This window comes from Sciurus vulgaris (genome assembly GCF_902686455.1).
Source record: "Sciurus vulgaris genome assembly, chromosome: X".
NCBI classification, from domain to species: Eukaryota; Metazoa; Chordata; class Mammalia; order Rodentia; family Sciuridae; genus Sciurus; species Sciurus vulgaris.
In genome coordinates, this window is record NC_136471.1 from 24,465,957 (window position 1) to 24,492,378 (window position 26,422).

The following is a 26,422-nucleotide window of genomic DNA, read 5'->3' on the forward strand; positions in this document are numbered from 1 at the left end:
GGGAGGTCTCGCTGGTCAGTTTCCTCCTAGAGGTTCCCCTCAATTTACAGCTACTGCCTGGGCTGGGCTGCCTTCCTCTGCAAAGTTTCCAGGGGCCCGGCCCTACCTCCTGGGCCTGGGAGCCTCACCCTTCGCAGATGAATCTCCTTAGGCTGCCCCTCCTCAGAGAATTTGCCCATAGGCCTGGAACCTTCGCTCCGCCCTAAGCCTGTCTCTGTGCGGCTTTTCCACCCAGAAGCCTCCTAGATTCTGGGACCCTGTTCTGCACCTAATCGCCTGGCTGCGTGGCCCCTCCTCTGAGCAGCCACCTGTGGCCCCGAACAATCGCTCTGAGTCCCAGAGACCCGCCACAGGCCTCTTCCTCCAGACAGCCGCCCAGTATGCCGGTGCGGTCACTAGGAGTCCAAGAAACTCACTTCGTGCCTCCTCCTCCCACCAACCACCCGTAGCCCGGGGCAATCAATCACTCCGAGTCGAAGTGACCCTGCCCGTTCCTCCTCCTTCTCCAGATAACCCCCCGGGTGTTCAGGAGCAGTCCCTCTGAGTGGCTCTGAATCCACGTGACCCGCTGCACGGGTCCTCTGGGCCACCGCCCGGAGCTCTGGTGTGGTCCCTCAAGACCAAGCGTCCCACCACGCTTCTCCTCCAGGCAGCCCCCCTGTGTTCAGGAGCTGTCACTTTAAGACCAAACAACTCACCACTCGCCTTCTCCTCTGAGCAGCCGCCTGGAGCGCTAATGCAGTCACTGCGAGTCCAAAGGACCCGCCGCGCTCCTTCTCCTCCTTCTCCTACTCCTCCGGGCAGGCCCCGGGGTTCAGAAGTGGTCAGGGTCCAAACAGCTCGCCACGCAGCCCCTTCTCTGGCAACCGCCTGTAGTTCCCGTATAGTCGCCCGAATCCAAGCGGCTGCTCCTCTTCCTCCTCGTCCTCAGGGCAGGCCCCGGGGTTCAGAAGCGTCGTTCTGATTCCAAACAGCTCGCCGCGCGGCTTCTCCTCTGGCAACCGCCTGCAGCTCTGGCGCAGTCTCTCTGAATCCAAGTGGCCACGCTCCTCTCCTCCTCCTCAGGGCAGGCCCCGGTGTCCTGAGTCCACACAGTTCTCCCCGCCTCTCCTCCCCCGGGCAGCCGCCGGAGCCCCAGTGGCTGCTCCGAGTCCCAGCGCTGTGCCGAGCGGCCTCCTCTATGGCGCTCCAGCGGGGGGAGGGGCGTCTCGCCGGCAGTTCTACTTCACAAAGTTTCCTGCGTTCCGGGACCCCCGTCCCATCCGGGATGCCCCCCCAGGGGGTGAGAGTCACCCGGCTACTTTGAGTTGGTCCCAAGCGTCTCAATATCTCCTCTCTTGAATCCTGAGTTCTGGAGCAACACGTAATGCAGCCACCCTCTAGGCCGCCATCTTGAAAAACTCTCTAGAATTCTATTTTAAATTCTTAGAATGAGATTTTAACAATGGAATTGTGTGTAAATTCAGGGTATATTTAGGAGGCAGGGATACTGGAAATCTTGTTGGACTTGATGTGGTAGGTAAATAAAAAAGAGAAACTAGAAACTATTATGTTTTGAACCTGAGAAACAAGAGAAAGACTATATTTGTTCTGATGAGTAAACTAGGAGATGGGGAATTACTTTTTGTTTCTGACATCTTATATTTCAGATGTTATATTACATACTCAAATAGAGGTGGGAAGGAGGCAGTTAGACATATAAATCTAAATATGTGGGGACTGATCAGGGTTGGAGATAGAGATAGCATGTGAAACAATGTATCTTATGTGAGATCACCTAGGATCCACTATAGTGAGTGATGATATTTGACTATAGGGAGCAACATACTATATCCACATTTGATATGTTTGGTTTCCCCTATTTTCCTCTCCCTCATCTTTTTTTCCTTTTTCCCTTTTATTCTCTACCATTATTTCTCCTTCCATTACTAATTTCAAAATTTCTTGAGAAATTGAGACTAATTATTACTACTCTGTTTGTCTGAGATTACATTGAGACAGGGAGAGATTTCCTCACTCTCCCTTTTTATTTAGTCAGACTCTGCCTACTTTAATGGGTGCAGTGAGCAGTTACAGGTGTAAATACAAAAACATACATTTGCTAGGAAAATACAGAAAGAAATAATGGGTTATCACCTCATCTAGCAATGAGCATATACGTAGCAGCCACATCTTAGTTTCCACATATAATATGCCATCAGAAATCAGTGCTCTTTGGAGAGAGACCTAATTCTAGGCAAAGTACAAAGTTATCTGGGAACATAATATCTCATGCCATAAAATAAGGAGGTACTCAAAAATCAAAGGGACAAAATGATGTAGAAACCAGCATCATGAGGTTGTCAAGGGCCAAATTTGGGGAATTTTGATCATTATGAAATGATTTATGACACATTGAATAAAAATCTATTACTTAATAATATTCATATTCATACAGAAAAGGTAGCATATGATGAAGAGAGGAAATACAGACTACCAACTCATGAATGTGAAAGAAAAGAAAATTCCCATTTGCAACCACCAATTTAATGAATACATTAGCAAGGATCATCAATGATGCTAAAAGATTTCCAGGTGCAGGATATTACATTGTTTCAAAGATTTTTCTCAATGAAAATAATATGGTTTTACATTAAATTGCTGAATGATCTTAACTAAGTGAACAACATTAACATCAATGTGGAACAAGGTTATATCATGTGATTCCTTAATAAGCTGCTGAGAGGAACAAAACATCACCTATGTTATATTCTTATCATGATGTTTAACCTGAATTCACTCATGAAGAAAGAATTAGGCAACATATATTTTCGGACATGCTAAAAAACAAGTGAAATTCAATCCTCAAAACTGTCCTCAAAGAGAGACATGCACATTTGGAAAAATCTTATTAAAGGAAACTAAAGAAACATGACAACTAAAAATAAAATTTGATTCCAAATTGGATCCTGAGGGAAAAGAATTATAAAAGAACATTATTGGGATATTTGGGAATTTTGAATGTGAACAATGCATTAGATAATGTTATTGTTAAATTTCTTAAGTAGGATAATGGCATTGTGATTATGTAGGAGAATTTCCTTGTTTTTAGGAAATACATGTAGTATTATAGAATGGAGGAAGATGTGTCAAAATGGTGATAATTGGAAAAACCAAGATGAAGGATGTCCAAATACTCATGATAATATTCCTCCAAATTATACATAAGTTTGAATTTTTAAAAATAAAAGTTTGAAAAACTGCTGATGAGGTGGTATGTGGGAAATTTAAAGCCATCTAATATTCAGAGAATTTTCAACTCTAAAATTCCCTGTGTCATCTCCAAGGTGGAATATGAGAAATTTAAGGCCGTCTAATATTCAGAGATACAGCTGAGCAAGCATCAACTTCAGGTTTATTTGTCAACTGGTATCAGGGAATTAGCTGCTTGGTCTATGCTTGTGGTCAAAAGACCTTAAGGTGTCTCCCAGTAATATCCTGTCCCTTGGTGTCCATACTTTTGTGTAATAGCATCCACTAAGTGTGGGAGAGACCTGTGATTTGCTTTTGTCCAAGGTGAAGGGACAGTCACTCCTTGACCACATTCCAGTATCATTATCTGATGCTTTATTATTTTATCATTTTAGATGTGGAAACTGAGGTTCAGAGATAAGTAATTCTTCCCAGATCATGTAGTAAATAAGTGAAAACCAAGATTCAAATCCAGGTCAGTCTGATTCCACAGCCTTTTCCTGCAATCATTATTCTTTCCTTTAACAACTAGGTATGCACAGCAAATTGAAGGAGAAATAAATTTTAGAAGGCTATCACAGAAATTTAGAAGGGATGGCTATAGCAGTGGTTCTCATAGTGTTGTCTTCAGACTGGCAACATAACCCTGGGATTGTATTAAACATACACATTTTTTTGTTTCACCCCAGACTAATTGACTAAGAAACTGGTGGTGGGGCCCAGAAATCTGTTTTAACAATCTTCCCAGGTGTTCTGAGGCTCACTAAAACTTTAGAACTACTGAAAACAAGGTGATAATAAGATGAGAGATATGGAAAAAATAGCATGACTTGGAAAGGACCTAGTGAATTTTAGAGTTGAATATTTTCCTTATGTTTGAAAGATGAGAAATAGGAACGATAATGGTGACAGAGGAGAGAGAAAAAAACTGTTTTCTTCATCAATTTGATAGTAGGCATTTTCAAAAGGAACATTCTGGTTACATAAAAAGAACTTAGTAGTGGGGGCTAAGTTATTTTCATTACCACCTCCCAACTACCCTAATAGTTAAATCATAAAGATGTTTGTATTCTTCACTTGTAAGGCCCCCAAAAAGGAAACCCCAACTCTGTCCCATGGATGGACGGCAACCCCAATCAACCGCAGGAGGCGTCCCTTGATGCAAACCGCAAGAGGTGTTTATTCCAGCGCGCTGGGACCCAACTCCAGGAGTGGAGTCCCTAGCAGAAAATCTTGTAGGTTTATAAAGGCAGAAACCACACATCAGGAGGGGTCACACATGAAAGGGGGAAAAGGGGGAAAAGGGGGGAAAAGGGGGAAAAAAAGGAAAAATGGGGAACAAAGCTGCCGGGAAATTTCAAAGGGGGTCTGGGTTTGCTGATAACATACAACATGTTTCACAATGTTTTACAACAGGGTGTAGATTCTGGTCAATAGTTTCTGGTAATCCTACTGTTTGAGCACTATCTGGCTATCTGGCTCAATTTACTCTTTTATTCTCTGTTTGGGGCTGTTTCCTGGAACAGCTTTAAGGGCTTTGTTCCCATTACTGGGAGGGAAACCTTAGGGAGTTGAGATAAAACAGACAGCTTAAGAAAAATGTCCATTCTTTCACACTGAGGTAAATGAGAGGGGATGGTGGCAGTGGGAAGCAGGCAGTACAATTAAGCATAAAAGAAAAAAAATGATTCAAGGCTCCTGTGAAAATGGAAGGATTGTAGAAGTTAATTTTAAATACATGCACATGTGGCTAGTATGATAGCATGAGTCAAGGAGATGTCTATATTAATAAAGGCAGCATTATAGCAAATGGAGTTAATCAAACACCGCTGCATTAACTGGGCTACACAGAAGCCTTACTGCTCTTAGATGCTTGCCTTTCATCCTTCTTGGAAATTAAAAACTAAGCCCCTTGTGAGAAAAACATGTTCTACCTGAAACAGTATCAAAAGACTTCATCTCAGTCAAATTACTTGTCCCAGTATTTGCAATGGCTAAAGAAAACACTGGGAGCTAATGATAAACCCCTCTTATGAGTTTAGTTCCTAAGGAATTGTTTCTAATCAGCTAACCTGGTAAGATCAACATATTTGGATACCACTTGGAGGTTTTTAAAGCATTTTATTGCCTAGTATCTTAATTAAGACTCATAACTTGTTGATTCTGGCAAGGAAGATGTTATTGTTTTCACTTTAAGGTGAGGGGGATGGAGACATATGACAAAGGCCTTGTTTTAGTTTAAGTCATCATTCTAGGCCTAATTTTTTCTATGCAACGTCTTCTTTTTTGTTAAACAAGTTCTGTTTAAAGGTGTTCCTCATTGTCTCTTGCAAAAATATATTCTGGTTCATTCATCCTACAGGTTGTCAGATGGAGCTATATAAGTCTGAACTGCACATGATTTGAGATCAAGGTGGCTCCCCAGTCCTCAGACAACTACTACTACTTAAAAATAAATCATGCTTATCATCCTATACACTAAAACATTCTTCTATGGTATAATTGTTTTTGGTTTTGCACTATTGTTTACAGGAATATCCTTACACATAAGTATTTGTGTATATTTGTCATTTCCTCAAGATGGAGTATAGCAGTGAAATAACTGTACCCCAAATTTATAATCATTTTAAAAACCTATGGTACATATTGCCACAATATTCCTAAGAAAGACCTTATATATTTACATTTCACTCAATGCTAGTGGAGAGAACACCTTTCCTGACCCTTTGCCAATACTGCATTTTGACAGGTGAATATTGTGTCTTATTTATGTGATTTGCATTTTTGATGACTAGTGGATCAAATGATTCATAATTAGAAAGAGATCCATCATTTGCCTTTTCTCTTCTATTCTCTATTCATCTCTTTAGTTCAGGAATCTGTATGCTTTTGCTATAGAGTGTAAAATAATCAACATTTTAGACTTCAAAGCTGTATAGTCTCTGTCACAACTCATCAACTCTGCCACTGTAGTGCAAAAACAGACATAGAAAATGTGTAAATGAGTAGACGTGGCTATGTTCTAGGAAAACTTTGCTACGAAACAAATGATGACCAACTTATGTTCATGGGCGATGGTTTGCCAACACTACTGGTAGTATGTACAAATTTTTCATTGTTTTTGAAAACTTCTGTGTATATTACACATGATCTGTTAGAAATGCCTCCCAATATGTTCTGAAACTTTATATTCAAATCTGTTATCATTCCCTTTTCATTTCTGCCTTTGCTTATATGCTTAGCAAAATTTCCTTCACTGTGAAAACATAACCTTTTACCAATATTTTCTTCCAATTTTCCTATGGTTTCATTTTTATAAATTATTCTCAAATCTATCTGGAAAGAATTCCAAGGTGAGGATTGGAGTAGAAAACTGATATTTCCCAATAATTAATCAATGGCATCAGCACCTTTTATTAAATAAACCCCCTTTGCTCAGGGGAGCTTCTTTTAAAGCTAAGTCTTAACTAAACTAGATTCATCTCCTTTGTTCTTAGAGGTGTTGTCCTATGAGTCTAGCTAGTATCTAAAAGTAATGGCTCTGGAAGTATGCTCACTGTAGTGACCTGTTCAGCTCCCTTTGTACTTAACATCAGTCCAATTTGAAATGCTGTCTTTACACTTTTATCTTTCATATATCTCTGTCTCTTTGCATTTGTGTATAGTCTTACTGCTCAGTGGGAGACAATCCTTTCTGTAAAGCCAGAAAAATTGTGACTCTTCTTTCAGTTGTAATTTAGCCTTGGTGTGCTATTCTTATTTGTAATGGACTTAGTTTCCACCTGCTATGCTAACTACTTGGTTATCTCATAACCTATCTCTTTCTCACACCTGCATATTAAAAAAATCAGTGCACAAGATTTTTTGTTTTTGATTATGTAACTTTAAGGATAATTTTGGAACTTCTTGAACTGCTAAAGAAACCCACTTGTCAGAATTATTGACCTTTTTCTTTAATTTCACTAAACATAATGACATACTTCCCCTGTAGTATTTTTCTCACCTCGACCATTTCATTTATTTGCTCTGCCAATATAATGATAGTAGAAACTGGTATATCTGTACCCTCTCATCCCAACTGTCACCCTCTGCTTTTGTCTCTCAGCTAACTGGAAAGAAACTGAGGGATTGGATTTTCATTCCCCATGGTTTGAGAAAAAAAGGAATGACATTCTTGTAGAAGACCACTAGGAAGATTAATCCCGCAATGCTGGAAATTAGTATTTTATTCCGAATTCCTTTCTTATTTCATTTTAAAAATTACTTTATACCCTTATAACCTCAGAACAAGGTACAAAATACATGATATACAGTTTGTATTTACATTTCTGCTATCCTAACAAAGACATTTTAAAATCTTTGATTACCTTCCAATCTTTGTATATATACTTTACATGATAGATGCAGGGCACTACATATAATATAGAGTTTTATTGTCATCAAGGCTCAATGGCTTTCCAAAGATGTTATGAATGTAAGTTCACTTCTTAGAACCATGTAAATTTTTGAACTAGAAAATCAGTAAATATGTTTGATTACATTTTGTGGTTAAAAAAGTATATCCTGGGGCTGGAGTTGTGGCTTGGTGGTAGATTGCTTGCCTAGCATGTGTGAGGCATTGCTTTCAATTCTCAACACCTCATATAAGTAAATAAGGGTACATCAAAAACTAAAAACAAGTATATCCTTAATGTCCTGCAGTGGCATTTTGAATTAAAACAGATTAATTTAAAAATGTCAAAAGAAAGTTTCTCCTATGTAATTACAGTGTCAGGTTTGGGAGATTTTCTGATATTATTTCATTGAAAAGATTGTACATTCCTTTGGTTTGTATCTCTGTGCCTTCTTCTATCCTTATAAATCTTAAATTTGGTCTTTTTATGTTACCACATAATTCTTGGAAGTTCTATTCATGGTTTCTTACCATCTTTACTGTGTGGTCAGCTTTATTTTCAAGATTATATATTTTGTCTTCATTGTCTGAGGTTCTGTCTTCAAAGTGATCTAGTCTGTTGGTGATGCTTTCTATTGAATTTTTAATTTAGTTTATTGATTCCTTCATTTCAAAGATTTCTGTTTTTTTTTTTCCAGAATATCTATCTCCTTATTGAAGTAATCTTTTGTAATCTTTTGCTTCCTGCATTTGCTCTTTTATCTCTTTAAGTGATCTTTTGCTGCCTTCATTTGCTCGCATATCATCCTTTACTTTGCAGATAATTTTAATTATGTACATTCTGAACTCCTTCTCTGACATTTCTTCTACCGTGCTGTCAACAGATTCTACTATTGTAGCATCTTGGTTAGTTTGGGGTACTTCCTTCGCTTGTTTTTTCATGTTTGTGTGTCTTCCACTCTAGAAGCAGGGATCTGAAGGATTCCAGTTTCTACCCTATATAGACTTACAGTGTTCCTGCAGGTTTCCAATACCTGGTTTTTAAGGGGGAGATCAATATTAACAGCACCCAGTGCAAACAATATACAGCCTTAAACCAAATAGATCCTATTAAGATGTTTTCAGTTTTGTTGCAATAAACAAAAATGATATATTCAATTATTATCTACATTATAAACATTAGGTTTGTAAAAGGATCTACAGTTTCTAATGGTAAACAAAGAGAGAACTGGTGGTGTAGGATTTGATGTTTATGAGGTCGGAGATGAGAATATAGAGGTACTAAATCATAGGAAGAGTGATAGAGAAATCAAAAGAAGTTGGCTGTTAGCAACAGAAAAAAGAAAAAGAGACTGGGGGAAACAGATAAGTGAGGAGAAAATATAGAGAGACAGTAAAGAAAGAAAAAAGAATACACAACAAAACTGTAATATACTATTCAGACATCCCAGTCCTCAATAGACTGATGCATGAGAAGTACTTGATTTCAAAAATGTTGGGAATGTGAGAGTGGGAAAAGTAAGAAAAAAGAGTCTTGAAGGAAAATTGAACACTTGTTTCTGTTGGAGTTCAACATCTTCTCTGGTTTCCTTCTCATCGGATAGGTGGGGATGTCTGGAGCTTGCTGCTAATTTCACCCTCCGGATGGTGAAGATTACTAGGGCGGGAGGGTTGGACTTGGAGGTGGAACTCCTGGAGACAGAGTATAGCAATTGCCAGTCCTGCAGGAAGACAACACCCTGGGAGTCTCCTCTGGGGTTCACTTATATGATGCAGGAGCCTGGTCTTAGACCCTTACATCACTTGTGAATCCCATAATTCCTGGTCTCTAATTTAGTCTCTAAAATGTATCTCTCCTGCTCCCACCCTTTCAACTTCCTAAATCACAAACCTCTCTCTCCGGAGGTCCTGAGGGCTGAGCACTGGGACCTGTGCACCGGGACCTGTGTGTAGAGCTGTTTTGTATCAGGCAGATCAGGACCAGGACTTGAGAGAGCTTTGGAAGGACCGGCCACATAGCAGCACGCACTGGGTCAGGTTGGTGGCTGGGGTGGTTGGAAGTGTGGGGATTGGGGAGTCGGAGGGCCCTGTTGATTGCCAAATGGGTAGGATCAGGTGATAGGTGGATGCTGGACTGGGGAGGGAGTCAGGCACCCAGCTGGTGTTGGGTCATAGCAAGTGCCACTCAAGTTGGTCCTGGGAACCTGGTAGGTACCAGGCTAGTTAGCTGGGTGACTCCACATCAATATGCCTTCACATCCTCTTCCAACCTACCAACCCCATGCAAGGCTCTCTCCTGCCTCTGCAGCAAGATGGTGGCTATTAGCATACCTAGCCGGGAGACTTCAGGTGTAACGAAGCCTCCGGGGACCTTGGTGATGGTCGTTCAGGCCCTGGCTATTGGCCCTAGGTGGAAGAGGCCACGTCCCTAGTTGGTGGCAGCAGTGGCAGGGCTGGCAAACCTGCAGGTACCTTGATGTTGGGTTTCAGGCCCTGGCAGTTGTCTGAAGATGGAAGCTGCCCTGACTAAAATGGCAGTGGCTGCAGTAGAGGTGTCCCAAGATGGAGGTGACCTCTTTCAGATATAGGACAGCAAGGGTAGGCCATGCAGTGGCATTGAGTGACCTGTTTTGGAAAAGCAGCATTGTGGCAGGTGGTGCTGCAGCAGGCAGCTGCCTTCACGCTTAGTCCAGTATCTGAAGATGGAGGCTACCACATCAAGGGGGTTATTGTGGTAGCTGCTATGTCCCAAGATGGAGGTGGCCATAGAAGTTCTGTGTTGGTAGATGGGGAACCCACAGCATGGGGGGTCCTCACAGTGGGGCAGGCCATTTGAGGAGTGTGAGAATCGTGCTGGGCTGTAAATGACAATGTCAAATATAACTTTGGTTTGAACTGTTTCAAGTATCTTGTAAACATTTACTGCTTATAATCCTGGAAGTGCCCTTATAAGTTACATTAAGATGAACTTGTTATGCACTACAAAAAAATTAAGACACAGAAATAAACTGATTTTTCCTAGGAGATATAGCCTGTTAATGAGTATGTGTGACTCTCCATATCTCATCAACATCTTTATGCCTAACGTCATATGCCTGTGGGTGACTTTGTGTGTGGTGAATTCTTTGTTCTCACCATGAGACTTCAACAGAGAAAAATGGATCTACCTCTTCTAGGAAGTACTCTTTCCTCTCCCTTGGCTCTGATCACAGTATTCCTTCATTTTTTTCCTGTACTTGTGAACACCTAAACTACCCTTATTCAGAAATATTATAAAATGAACCAAGCCTAAGTATTTTCTTTGTTTCAAGAACTTTTGAAAACTCCTTGACAATGGAAATAAAAATCTTTGTTTACTCTAACTTCCCTGGGCCTAGTTCAAGGTTGTTGTAAGACAATAGAGTGGGAGTCTGATACTAAATTATTCTAAGGAACATACACTTAATCCAGAATAATATAGTGGAAGCAGCAATTGACTATGAGTGATTTATTCTTAGCCAAATCATCCTATCCCTTTTGGTCAGTGGTTCTTTCCTATTAAAAAACAGGGAGAACTAATGTAGTTGATCACTAATGTTTCTTCCAGCTTTACAACTATATGAGTCTTGTTATATTGTTTCATAATTGTTATGTTCATGTATTATGGAGTGATTAAAGGAACAATTCTATTACTCCATAATTATATAATTTGGGGCAAGTCATTTTGGCCTCCACAAATTTCTGTTTTCTTTATTTGTAAAATGGGTTACCCTTTTCATATAGCAATTGTGAGATAATACATATAAAGCATTTTGTATAGTTGATAGCATGTATAAATAATTCAATAAATGTGAACTGCTAATATAAGCTATATTTAGGGTCAGCTTTTGGCAAAAAATCGTGATAAACAATGCTGGAGTTTGGTACCTCCTTTCTCCCCTTTTTGGTGCTCCCTGATTTTATGTTCTCTGTGGTCACTCTCTTTTCCCACCATATCCAGGTGGGAGGTATTGAGAGGGGGCTTTTGTTGTAAGCTTAATGATTACACAATAATGCTGTCACCTTGTCTCTAAGCTAGTAATGTATAATACAATGCTAATATTTTTAGATCTTTGAGTCTGTAATTTTCCATTTCCTGCTTAAGAAAACTTCCCTGGTAATTAATACTGAATGTCTGATTCCAGGAACCATGCCTCAAGAGGATTTTCCTGCATGTGATGTGCATTAGTTATCAGGGACTGCCTGGCATTCATTTATAAAACTGAAAACAGGCTTGTTTTCAATCGCTTACAGAAAGTTCATAATAATTGCACGAGTTCAGGCAGACTGTCTCTCCATGAAGCTATACATTTTCAGAGATGGAAAACTTTATCTTTATTACATGACAGCTCACGTGCTCACATCCATCACTTTTTTGAGTGTAGTTTATTTGCAACCTGGTGCGAGTTATATAATCTGCCACTAAAATTTCAACAAAGAAACAAAAGGCAATTAAGAAAGATGCATGCTGCTCACCTTTTCTAAAATTCTGTTCTGTTAATAGAAGAGAGTTCTCAAATCAGTGGCAAACTCTCCTGACCATTCTAAGTACCATTGTTATAATATTCTAAATTATTAATAATCTCTTCTCTTTTTCTTTTCTCTTTCCCTCCTTCCTCTTCCCCAGCACCCTCCCTCCTTTCTCCAACACACACACACACACACACGCACACACACATACACCACACACAACTGTGTGGTGAGTGTATAATTAATGATATAATTGCCCCCACAATTAAGCCTATTACCTCTATTTGAATTAATGGCACAGCCACCAGAATTTTTGATGTTTTCAGTGTGGTTCCAGTTCAAAATGTTTTTAAAGTCGTTTTACGATTCTAATGCACACTGAAGTTGGGTAATCACTGTTCTGGATGTCCCCCTTTAGCAGATGGGCTTTGAATAGTTAATTATGTTAAAGGTTAGCAATGTGCAAGACAGGACAGTGGAGTTTCAAATAGTAGAGAGGAATTGAATAATAGCTATTATTGCTAACTTACAAGGGAGGGTCTCTGTTAGAGATTACTTTAGATCACACTGTATGTTCTGGAGAAACACTTCCCTTTTCCCCTACCACCTCCCCCTACACATGCAAATAAATACATAAAACATCATTTTTATGATAAGAATAACTATTATTAGATGGATTTGTAATGGGGAAACTACATTTTGGTTAACACTGAAACAGTCTGTAAGGGAAATAGATTCATCAAAGGGCCAGATCCTTCAGAACAGGAAGAGGAAGTGGATTTTGCTGTTTCAGTGGAAGTTAAGAAAATCTATGGGTTAATTTTATGCAAGTGAGCAACAACTGGTAAAAGCAATTCTGTCCTTATATAGCCGCTTGCCTGGTTCATGGCTCAGCTACTAGTCACAGAATTGAGTCCACAGGGAAGTCTGTTGGAGTACTGGATGGGTACAGAACAGAAAGCTGTTGTGTGCACACAAAGGAATCAATGTGGATGAACAGAAGACACACTGAATATTTCACCATAAGCTTAGAGCTGTTATGTCCGTGACACAAGCAATCATTTCTGCCAGAGTGATTAGGTACCTGTAGAATGTCTCCACTTTCTTGCAACAGTCCATTGTGTATGAATCTGTCATTTTCCATATTTGGCTAAATCAATCTTGCAATATTCTTCTTTTTCAGCTACTCTCTTGTGGGAATAATAATTTAATAATTCCAATCCTTTTCACTTATTCTTAAAGTACTTATAAAAATTAAATTCCAGAAATGAAAGGGAACCTAATTACAGGTTGCAGAGACAAGTGATTCTCAGTTTAATGTGCATATGAATCACCTGAACTTTTGTTATATGCTTCTCAAAGTGTGGTCCAGGGATTGACAATATCAGTATCATGTTGGAGATTGTTAGATCTAGGAAATCAAAGGTCCAGTCCCAGAACTATTCAATCAGAATCTGCACTTTTATTATTATTATTTTTAGTTAGTTTTTAATTTTTTACAGGCTGCATTTTGATTCATTGTACACAAATGGGGTACATCATTTCATTTCTACGGTTGTACACAATGTAGATTCATACCATTTGTGTAATCATACGCGTACATAGGGTAATGATGTCTGTCTCATTCCACCATTTTTCATACCCCCTCCCTCTCATTTCCTTCTACATATTCTAAAGTTCCCCGATTATTCTCTCATTCCCCACCCCCCCACCCGCATTATATATCATTCTCCACTTATCAGGGAAAACATTTGGCCTTTGGTTTTTTGGACTTGGCTTATTTCACTTAGCATGATATTCTCCAATTCTATCCATTTATTTGCAAATGCCATAATATTATGCTTCTTTGTGGCTGAATAGTATTCCACTGTGTATATATACCACGGTTTCTTTATCCATTCATTTGTTGAAGGGCATCTACGTTGGTTCCACAATCTACCTATTGTGAACTGAGCTGCTATAAACATTGATGTGGCTGTGTTATTGTAGTTTGCTGATTTTAGGTCCTTTGGGGAAGAAGGCACACTTTTACATTGCTGGTGGAGAATGTGCATTTTTTATTAATTATTTTTATTTATTCTTTTTAGTTATACATGACACTAGAATGTACTTTGACATATTATACATATATGGAGTACAACTTCCTATTCTTCTGGTTGTACATGATGTAGAATTACCTTGGTCATGTATTCTTATATGTCTGATTCATTCTAGTGTCTTTCCTATTCCCATTCCCCTTCCCTTCCCTTCATTCCCCTTTGTCTAATCCAAAGTATTTCTATTCTTCCCTATCCTCCACTTATTGTGAGTCAGCATCTGCATATCAGAAAGAACATTCAGTCTTTGGTCTTTTGGGATTAGCTTATTTCACTTAGCATGATGGCCTCCTGTCCTATCCATTTACTGGCAAATGCTATAATTTCATTTTTCCTTATGGCTAAGTAATATACTGTTGTGTATATATACCACATTTTTTATCCATTCATCTGTTGAAGGTCACCTAGGTTAGTTCCACAGTTTAGCTATTGTGAGTTGAGCTGCTATAAACATTGATGTGGCTGTGTCTCTGTAGTATGCTGATTTTAAGTCCTTTGGGTATAAACCGAGGAGTGGGATAGCTGGGTCAAATGGTGGTTCCTTTTCAAGTTTTCTGAGGAATCTCCATACTGTTTCCAGTGTGGTTACATCAATTTGTAGTCCCACCAGCAATGTATTGCATTTTAATAAGGTCCACAGGTGATTTATATGCACGTGATAATTTAGGAAACATGTAATAGAACAACACTTTTTAAGATTTAGTGTGATGTGGGGGAGTCTCTCTAGCCCTTGTATTTCAGAGTCTGGTGAACAATTGAGTATACATCCTCTCCAGGCTTATTCAGTTCACCAAACTATCACTATCTGCTATGCTAAAAGCACTGGGGATATAAAAAGTAATAATATATCTTCTGTTCTTGAACCTTTGTTATTCTCCTCCATGCTCAGGGTTACTGAAGTCCCCAATTTTTAACCTCTTCAAATGCTAAGATATGGGGTGACCCAATTCCTACCTATATGTGCTTTTGGATGAAAGCAAGAAAAATTCTAAACTGGACTGCAGGAATGTTTTCCTAACTCGATCTCCCCACTCCTAAACTTATTCCTTCCAATCATATATCCATATAACAACCTAATAATCTTTTGACACCTCTCATCATTACCTCCTTGCTTTCTAGGATCTAGTCTTTCTGGCCGTATTTCATTTTCTTAAATGGGAGAAATTTCTATCATGTCATGACAATGGTTCGCTTATGCTTTCACCTTACTATGGAATGTTCTTCTATCATCTGGTTAACATTCATTAATACTTCTGGACTGATCCAGGGTAGAATATCTTAAGAGAAGTTTCACCATTTACTTTCTCACAATGTAAGTCAGCTTCTCTCATCACCATATCTAATGTCACTCCTTTAAGTTTTCTTTGTTATAAATTGATAAACAATGTATACTTTTATGTTTATTTATTTTGGAGGGTACTGGACTTGAACTCAGGGCACTTGACCACTGAGCCACATCTCCAGCCCTATTTTATATTTTATTTAGAGACAGGGTCTCACTGAGTTGCTTAGCACCTCGCTTATGATGAGGCTGGCTCTGAACTCATGATCCTCCTGCCTCAGCCTCATAAGCCACTGGGATTACAGGCATGGGTCACCACACCCAGCATATGTTAAATATTTATTAACTGTCTCTCCTACCATAGTCTAAGATCCATGAGAACAGGAACTTTCTCCAGTCCTTTATTGGGGATATCTTAGTTTAGAGTAATATTCGGTGCCTTGTACATCCTATATAAATATTTATTAAATGCAATACATGTATTTTCTCACTGGTCTATCTAATGTTAATTCATGTCCCACTCTTTAACCCATTGCCGTTTTATTTTGTTTATAGCAACTACCATTGGGTGAGACTATCTTGTTTCCTAATGCATTTATTTATATATTACCATCATTTATCTTCTCCAACTAGAATGTGAATTCCATGACAATGTGGACTAACTGGGTTTGAGTCTTGGCTTTACCACTGACTGAATATTTACCTCTAAGAAAGTCACTGTAGCCAAGTCTGATGCCTCATTAATAAAATGGATGTGGTAATTGTCCCCACATCAAAGGGCTATTGTGAGATAAAATTAAAGAAAACCACATGACAGAGTGACTGCACACAGTAAGCATTATGAGTGCTAACTATTGTGATGATAGTGACCATTATCATTATTATTTCTCTCTGTTTCATTGGCAAATAGCACCAGGCATATAATAGGTGGCCCATAAATACATTTTGAATATATTAAAGAAGGTGTTATACCTTACTATCTACCAAAGTCATCCTTTATTTGATTTACACTTTACTGTTGATAAATAGTGCCCATTTATCAAGTTTCCTAGAAGTTACCTATCTGAATTTCATATTAGGTCTCTGGATGGTAGGAAAGTATGTTGGTCTTTGCTCCTATATCTGATTATGGGAAAAAAATTATGGTGATATTCTAAAATTACTCTAACCCCTAATCTGTGTGACTCTGGATAGTCTGCTTTTAAGATAGCTATGCAATTAAACTCTTCAGTACACACTCCACCTCCACACCCATTTGGCCTATGGCAAATATAAATTTTAAATTGATTTTAGTTTCACTGTGACAATAACTTCTGCCTGAGCAAAAAAGAAGTAAGGGTAGATCTGAATGCTAATTTAAATTCTTTTTTTTTCTACAAGTGTTGAAACACTGAGACAAGTTTGGGCAGGAAGATTCAAGCACTTAATTCAACTCTCTCTCCACATATATGAAATAGAGAAGCGTGGTGATTTATCATACTCTGTATTTTATTGTACTGTCATTTTTAGTATATTTAAGTTTGGTTAATACAATCTTGACAGCAGGGTGGAATGTAATTTAAATTTTAATATTTTCAGCTACAGAAATGGTAATGTATTATTTCTGCATGTGGAAAGATACCCAGTCTCTGATTGACTGATGTAGTGTAGGGGACAAAATATATCCTCAGGTTACTTTTTAAAAACAGAAGTGAAAAATCGCCTCCCTAAGTGACTAATGTCATGACATAATGGACATTTAGAATTATTCACTAAATTTCTTGATATTAAAGGTCCCATTGAATTCTGGATTATATGCTTAAAACACATAAAAGGGATTTAAAAGAGAATTATTTAATTTTCAAAGTAGGTTTTCTTCTTAATAGTGGAGCCCCATTATGGGTTGGGCATAACTAATATTAAATTCTTAAATCCAAAATACTCTAAATTCCAAAACTTTGATTATCAACATTATGGCACCAGGGGAAAATTCCACACCTTACTTCATGTAACAGGTCACAAAAATGCTTATGAATGAAAAATATTGTACAAAGTTTCCTTCAGTCTAGGTGTATAAGATGCATGTGAAGTATAAATGAATTTCATTTATATTGGGGGCATCACCAAAAACCCTATTTTGCATATGCAAATATTATAACTTCCTGAAATCGGAATTGGAAATACTTCTGGTCTCAAGCATTTCAGATAGGGAATGCTCAACCTGTGTAAGAAAATCATTCAATACACCTGGAATAGACTAAATCATATCTTTCCACATGTAAAATCTTGGATATGAATAGCTTATGGGGCCTATATTTGTAGTGTTTCCTAATTCTGGCCTTATTTTTTATTTTTTAAAAAAATATTTTTAGGTATAGATGAACATAATACCTTTATATATTTATTTTTATGTGGTGTTGAGGATCGAATCCAGTGCCTCCCATGTGCTAGGCAAGTGCTCTACCACTGAGCTACAGGACGAGCCCCTAATGCTTGCCTTATTAAAGGGCCCTATTAAATTGGTTTTGCACTATAAAGATGAAAATTTCAGTAGCATCCATTAAAGGTAAGTGAATTTTACAGAACTGGAAACTCTTTTATGCAGATAACAATATATATGAGGACTAGTCTGGGGTATTGGGCAATAAATAGTCTACTTTCAGGCCTATGAATCACACATCTAGTTATCTAAACCCTGTAGAAGAAATATATCCCTACATTTACACATCATTTGATGAAAAAGAATTACCTTTTCAGAACTCTGCAGAAATGAAAAATATTTTAGTTTGTAAAAATTATAGTGGTTTGATGAACCAAGTCCCTGTTGATTTTAATATTTTCTCTGTAATTTTATCTGGATCATAGTAGGTATACAATATATATGTATTGAATTAATAAACAAATGTCTATTATTTTAAAAATTAAAACCACAGAACACTTTTTTGTGGTATGAACTGAAACTCCGGGATATCAACCACTATTGCACATAACAAGAGGAACTGAGATGAAACAATGAGAGAGCAAGAGTTCTAGTCCTCAATTTCTCTTAATCCTCCAGCATCTTCTTACCTCTACTCTCCTCATTTCTTATTCTCTATGTTACAAAGACGTCAGAAGAAATATTAATGAAGGAGGTTAGATGGAGCAAACGGTGGAAATAGGTGTGAAATGTACATGAATTGAGTTTCACACTATTTGAAAATGTGAAATGAGATGAAATCTCATGAAAAGAAAAACGGTGTCATTCCCTTATATTTAATGGTACCTCATTTCATGAATTAAATTTACTGATAGAATCTTTTCTTGAATACAGTACATTAATTTAGGTAAAAATACTCATCACATCTATTTGGAAAGGGGAAACTGGATGCTGAGAAAGCAACCATAGAATATGGCAACCATAGGTTCCCACCTACTGGGAAAAAAACATTTTTATATAGCCAAGAAAAGAGAATTGACATACACGTTTGAACTTCTTTTCTGAGTGTTGATATAGGCCTAATATCCAAATTGTCAGGATAGCCAGGGGCTAATGTCTGACAGCATTAGACTACAGAGCTTCCTCTATAATCTGAATTGAAGCATGTAGCTTTACTTAGAAAAGAATCTGATGTGACAATTTTTCCCCATGATATTGTTTAAACTCAGGTAACTGTATGCATTATTTAGTTAGGACACATTTTTAGTAGGAAATGTTCCCATAAGGCCAGCCTAAAGCAAAATTGAGAATAAAAGTAGAGTTTGTTCTATGCGATCAATTTCTTTCAATCACAGGTACCCCACTATCCTGGATCCATTGCCCTTGGTTTATAACTCAAATATCAGCTGTTTTTCTCCCTGAGATGATCCTTCAGTGTTTTCTGCTAAATGCTATGACCAAAATATGCTGCCTGTGCAGGATAGTGTGGTATGTACTCTGTGTATAGAAAAGTACATTAAGAAAGTCAAAGAAAAGATATGTCTGATTCCATTTCCTGCAACTAGAAAAGAGAGACTTCATAGAGAGAGAAATCTTTCAAAGGTATAATTATGAATAGTAGAAATTATTCATTCCATTTATGTATGATTTATCAAAATGCATCAATGCATTCACTGTCATGTATAACTAATTAGAACAAATTTTTAAAAAATTAAAAAAGGAAAAAAAAAGAAATTATTCCAATGAATAAGAAAAGGATAAATAATCAGGGAAGCATATAAAGAGTGGCATGAGATAAAATAGTTGTAGAGACTAAAATTCAGAGTAAATGTGAATTTAAACTGAAGGCTAAGATTACTAAAAGAGTTTTGAAAGATACACTTCAAATAAGAGCAAGAGCAAGCAGGGCCTGATGCTTGAAGTTCATAAAGAAAGTAGAAATGACTAATTTGCTCCTAATGTATTTCATATTCTCTGAGAGTAGGCTTTATACCAGAATACATAATAGGCATTTGTTAAAAGAAAAATAAATTTCCTTTCTTCAACTTTATTAAGTATGATCAATAAATAAAAACTGTATATAATTAAGATACACAGTATAATATTTTGATATGTGTATGCATTTTGAAATTATTGCCATAATGAAGCTAATTAATATATCCATCACCTTATATATGTAACAATTTTTCACATCGTGAGAATATGTATGATTTATTCTCTAACCGAATTCAAGTATATATTAACTATACTCACCATGTTGTACATTATATCTCCAGAACTTTTTCATCTTGCTTAACTGGAACTTTGTAACTTTTGATCAACATATCCCCATTCCCCCAACCCCCAGCTTTGGCAACCACCATTCCATTCTCTGCTTCTGTGAGATAGACTTATTTTGATTTCACAAATAGTGAGAACATGCAATAGTTATCTTTTTGTCCCTGGTTTATCTTACTTAGCATAATGTCCTCCAATTTCATCCATGTTGTTACCAATGACAAGATTTTCTTATTTTTAAAGAGTGAATTATATGCATATATGTATATATGCACACATTTTCTTTATATGTTTGCAAATGGAAATTTAACATGATATCATATCTCAGCTATTATGCATAATGGTACAATATATTAAAAAGTGAAGATATCCATTCTCAATTCATTTGCACATATACCCACAAATGGGATTGCTGGATCATATACTAGTCCTATTTTTAACTTTTTGAAAAACTTCAGTAAGTGCTGTGAGAGGTTACATTCCTGCCAACATTGCATAAGTATTCCCTTTTGTCTCTGCATCCATCACCAGTTATTTTTATCTTCTGTAATTTTGATAATAGCCCTCCTAACAACTGTCAGGTTTTTTTTAATAGTGATTTTTATTTGCATTCCCCTGTCCTTCAGTGATGTTGAACACCTTTTCATATACCTTGTAGCCATTTGTATATCTTTTTTGAGAACTCTCTGTTCACAGCTTTTCTCCATTTTAAATCAGTTTGTCTGTTTTCTTGCTGATGAACTCACTCATTGAGTTCTTTATATGTTTCGGGTATTAATGCCTTACCACATGTAGGTTCATGAGTATTTTCTCCCTTCCCATAAGTTGTCTCTACTCAGTTGAATATTTTCTTGGCTATACAGAAGTTTTTCTGTTTTACACTGTTGCTTTTGTTATGCTTTTCAGATCATATAAAGAATCATTGATGATATGAAAAATAATATTTCCTTGTGTTTTCTTCTTACAACTTGAGAACTTTTGTTCTTGCATTTATGTCATTAATCCATTTGACTTGATTTTTTATATAGTGTGGGGTCTCATTATTTTGCATGCAGACATTCGGTTTTCCAAGCATGATTAATTAAAGAGATAGTTCTTTCCTCATGGTTGTTTTAAGTACCTTTGTCAAAAACCAATTGACTATAAATGGGTGGGTTACATCTGGACGCTTTATTCTCTTCCATTGGGCCATACACTTGGTTTTATTCTACTACCACACTGTTTTATTACTATATTTTTGTCAGATATTATGAAATCAGGTAGTATGGGTGCTTTCACTTTGTTTTTATTTGAAATTACTTTGGCTAAGGCTAGGAATATAGCTCAGTGATAGATCAACTATCTAGTATGCACAGGGTTCCACATTCAATTCTCAGACTGAAAACAGTAAATGCATTGACAGCTTTTAGTGGTCCCCTATGAAGTTTTGGATTTTCCAAAAATATTGCTGCAAAAATTACCATTGGTACTGTGATAAGGATTATACTGAATCTGTGGATCACTTTAGGAAGTACAGATATTTTAGCAATATGAATTCTTCCAATCCACATGTTGTATCTTCCCATTATTTGTATCTTCTTTAATTTATTTCATCAGTGGTTTAAAAATTTCATTGTATATGTTTTTCTCCTCCTTGATTAAATTCATTCCTGAATATTTTATTCTTCCCAATGTATTATAAATGGGATTGTTTTGTAAATATTTTTGCAGAGTTCATTTTACTGTACATAAACATAAATTTTTGTACATTGATTTTGCATTCTACTCATTTATTGAATTAATTGGTTCTAACATTTATTGGTGGAATAGTTCACATTTTTATATATAAGACCTGTCATCTGTAGAGACATTTTTATATTTCCATTCTGCCATGGATGATTTTTATTTCTTTTTCTTGCCTAATTGCTTTGGCTAGAACTTACATTGTTGTGTTGAAAAAAAGTGCTAATAATGCACATCCTAGTTTGTTTCTTACCTTGGAGAAAATGCTTTCAGCTTCTCACTTTGAGTATAACATTAAATGTAGGATTGTCATCTATAATATTGATTATATTTATACATGTTCTCCTATGTCTATTTTGTTCAGAATTTTTATCATGAAAGCATGCTAAATTTTGTTAGATGTTTTTTGTGTCTATTGAGATAATCATGTGATTATGCTTTATTCAGTTAACGTGATGTATTATGTTTGTTGATTTGCATGAATTGAACAATCTTGTATTCCATGAAAAAACCCAACTTGAACATGGAATGTCATCTGTTTTTGCATTTTTAATGATTTAATTGGTACATTATAGTTACATATGGTGTTGAACTTCATTTTGACATAGTCATACATGCATGATTCTTTTTAATAATGCTATTGAATTTTATTAAGTATTTTGTTAAGTATTTTTACATCTATGGTCATCAGGGATGTTGACTTGTACTTTTTTTTTCCTTTTATTCATCCTACTCTAGTTTTGGTGTCAGAATAATGGTAGTCGCAGAAAATAAGTTGGGACATTTTCCCTTCCCTTCAACTTTTTAAAAAGAGTTTGAGAATGATTGGCTTTAGTCTCTTAAAAGCTGGGTACAATTCATCAATGATGCCATTAAATCCTGGGATTTCCTCTGTTTGGAAGTTTTATAAAAAATTATGGATTAACTCTCCTTACTCTTTTCTGCTCATATTTTCTATTAATAATTTCATATTGGTAAGGTATGCTTCTAGGCATTTATTCATTTCTCCTATATTTCCAATTTGTTGATGTATAATGTTTTATGTCTCATGAAACATTGTATTTCTATTATCAGTCATAACATCTCTTTATTGTTTGCAGTTTTGAGACATCTTTCTTTTTATTCTTAGTACAGATGAAAAAAATTATCAATTTCTTTGAAAAAAATACCCCTGAAAGTTATTGATTTTCTATCATTCTTTAAGTCTCTATTTCATTTTTTTCTGCTAAAATTGATTTTATTTCCTTCCATGTCTTAATTTTGGGCTCCCCACATTCTTCATTTATTAGTTTCTTAGGATAAAAATTTAGGGTTTTTATTTGAGATCCATCTTGTTATTAACATTGGAACTTTTTGCTATAAACTTGCCTGTTAGAAGTACTTTTGTTATATCCATAAGTTTTGATATATCGTATTTAAATTTTCTGCTTTTTAAATTTTTTCCTATTGTTATTCTTTTTGACCTATTTGGCTGCTCAAGAGTGTATTGTTTAATTTCCACATATATGTGATTTTTCACAATTTTCCTTCTTTTATTAATTTCTAGTTTTATAATATTGTGATCAGAAAAGGTGCTTACTTTGACTTTTGAAATTTGATATGATTTGTTTTGGGTCTAACATATGACTTATCCTGGAGAATATTTCATTTATGCTTGAGAAGGTGTATTCTGCTGCTGTTGCATGGAGTATTCTGTCAGTGACTGTTAGGTCCATTTGTTCTATGGTTTTGTATGTGTCTGCCGTCTCCTTATGATTTCTGTCTGGATGCTTTATCCATTGTTGAAAGTGGGGTATTGAAGTTCCCTACTATTATTGCAATGTTTTGTATATCTCTCCTTTGAACTGCATTTGCTTTATGTATTTAGGTGCTCTGATGTTCAGCACATGTATATTTATAATTCTTTGTCCCACTGATGAATTGAGCCAATTCTCATTATATAATCACCTTCTTTTTCTCTTTTGACTTTTTGTGAGTTAATATCTATTTGGTTTAACTATAGTCATCCCTGCTCTCCTTTGATTGACATTTGCATAGAAAATATACCATCCTTTTACTTTTGGACTAATGTGAGTCCTTAAGTATATGCTAAATCTCTTGTAAATAGACTAATACATCTTGTATTTTATCCTTTCAATCACTATATCTTTTATTGTATAATTTAATCCATTTATATTTAAAGTGATTATTGACAGTCAAGGTATTATCATTGTCATTTTGCTAATTGTTTTTCTTACCATTTTGTAATACCTTCATTACTTTTTCTCTTGATATCTTTGTGATTTCATGACTTTTTTGTAGTGATGTGCTTCAATTATTTTTCTTTATTTTTTACATGTCTATTATGGGTTCTTTGTTGTGGTTACCTTGGAGCTTATGGAAAACTGTCTATTTTAAGTTAGTACAACTTCTTTGTCATCCAAAACTGCAATTTTTCTTCTCCTACTCTTAAATTTTATGTTATTGATGTCATAATTTATATCATTATACATCACATATCCATGAACACAGTATTGTAACAATAGCTATTTTTAATACGTTTGCCCTTTAACTTCTGTACTCTAGTTTAAAATGATTTATGCACATTCATTACAATATTAGAGCACTTGGAATTTGACTACATTCTTTGTATTACAATGATATTATACTTTTATATGTTTTCATGTTATTAGATCACATTTTTTTATTTCATCTCATGGAACTCCCTTTAGCATTTTTCATAAGGTAGGTCTAGTGGTGATGGACTCTCTTGGCCTTTATCTTGGAAGTCCTTATCTGTTCCTTATTTCTAAAGGACAGCTGTAGCAGGTATAGTATTTTTAGTTTGCAGTTTCTTTTTATTTTCTCTTTGAATATGTCATCCCACTCTTATCATGCAAGGTTTCTGCTGATAAATACATTTGTGTCTTATGGTGTTCGCTTTTATGTAATGAGTCATTTTTCTCTTGCTGCTTTTAAATTTCTTTGTATTTTATTCCTGATAATTTTATTATAGCATTTCTCAGTGAAGACCTATTTATATTTAATATATGAGGTCTTTTGGGCCCCAGAGATCTTGATATTCATTCATCTTCCCAGATGTTGGATTTTAATTTTCATTACACACACACACACACACACACACACACACACACACACATGATTTCCATCCTTTTATCTTTTTCCATTCTATCTGGAATTATTTTGCTAAATGGCACCCTCTAAGTCCCATAGAATTTCTTCACTTGTTTTTATTCATTTTCTTTTTGCCCCTTTCACTATAATTTCAAGTAATCTGTTTTTGGGTTTACTTATTTTTTTCTGTTTTATCAAATCTGCTATTGAAAAACTATAAGGTTATATTTGGTTCTGTCATGTTCTTTAACACCAGAATTTGATTCTTTTTAATGGTTTCTGTCTCCTTATTGACCTTCACATATTGTTTGCTTTTGTTTTTCTGATCTAGTTTAGTTGCCGGCTGTGTTCTTTTGTAGCTCACTGAAGTTCTTTATGATGATTATGATGAATTCTTTTGCAGACAATTTATATTTGTCCATTTCTTTAAGGTCAGTTGCTGGTGCTTTATTTTGTTTCTTTGATTTGTAATATTTTCCTACTTATTTCTAGTCCTAGTGAGACTACATTGGTGTTTGGATAATTGAAGAAGTAGTCATTTATGTTTTTTTTACATTTTGGGAAATCTCTTCACTAGTGAGCTCATCTAGATACACTGAGAGAGATGGCTTGCAAAGCCCATAGGTAAGCTTTCTTTTGGATGGCTTACATGGGCTGTCCTGGTATCTGTGTCAGTGGGTAAGTAGAATGAGTACTAGTTTCCAGACACAGGACTAGAGCCTGTATCTGCAAAGACTTTCCTAAAGCACTGGGATGACTCTGGGGAAATCTATGAAGTTAAGTCCATTGGGAAACCCTGATAATAGCATGATTCAAGTATCTGGGCTCCTGGGTGTTGGTCTGGTCATGAATCCCTGGGAGGTGATCTGGTACCTGAGAAACAGAGTCAAGTCTGTTGCCTGGGACTATGGAGGTGAGCCTGGAGCCTGGATTTACGGGGGAAGGCATGATGCCTGTGTCTATGAAAACTGGATTGGTACTATATTGGCCTATGGACTAAGTTGGCTAGGATGGGCCTTGGTCCTTGGTTTTTAAGGGTCAGTCTAGAGTTTGCAGCCATGAGGCAGGGCTCTCCTAGTGCTAGGTTTGGCATAGAGTCTGGGTCTGTAGGGGCTAACCCATGTGGTAAGCCTTGTCAGGGATTTGTGACACAATCAGGTACTTACTTCACTCTTCTTCCACCACACAGAGGCTCTCTCTCCTCTTTACCACGTGAAAGAGGTCTTACGTGAAACTCTCTTTCCTACCCACTTCACTGCAACTTTTCCTATTTTTTTTTGGCTTTATCCAGGTGCTATAATTCTCTCATCATTCTTCTTTAGGTCTTGTGAAAATATGTTTGTGCATTGATGGTTGTTCAAATGAATATTTCTATAAGGAAATAAGCACTAGAAACATCTTGTCTGCCATCTTGTTAATGT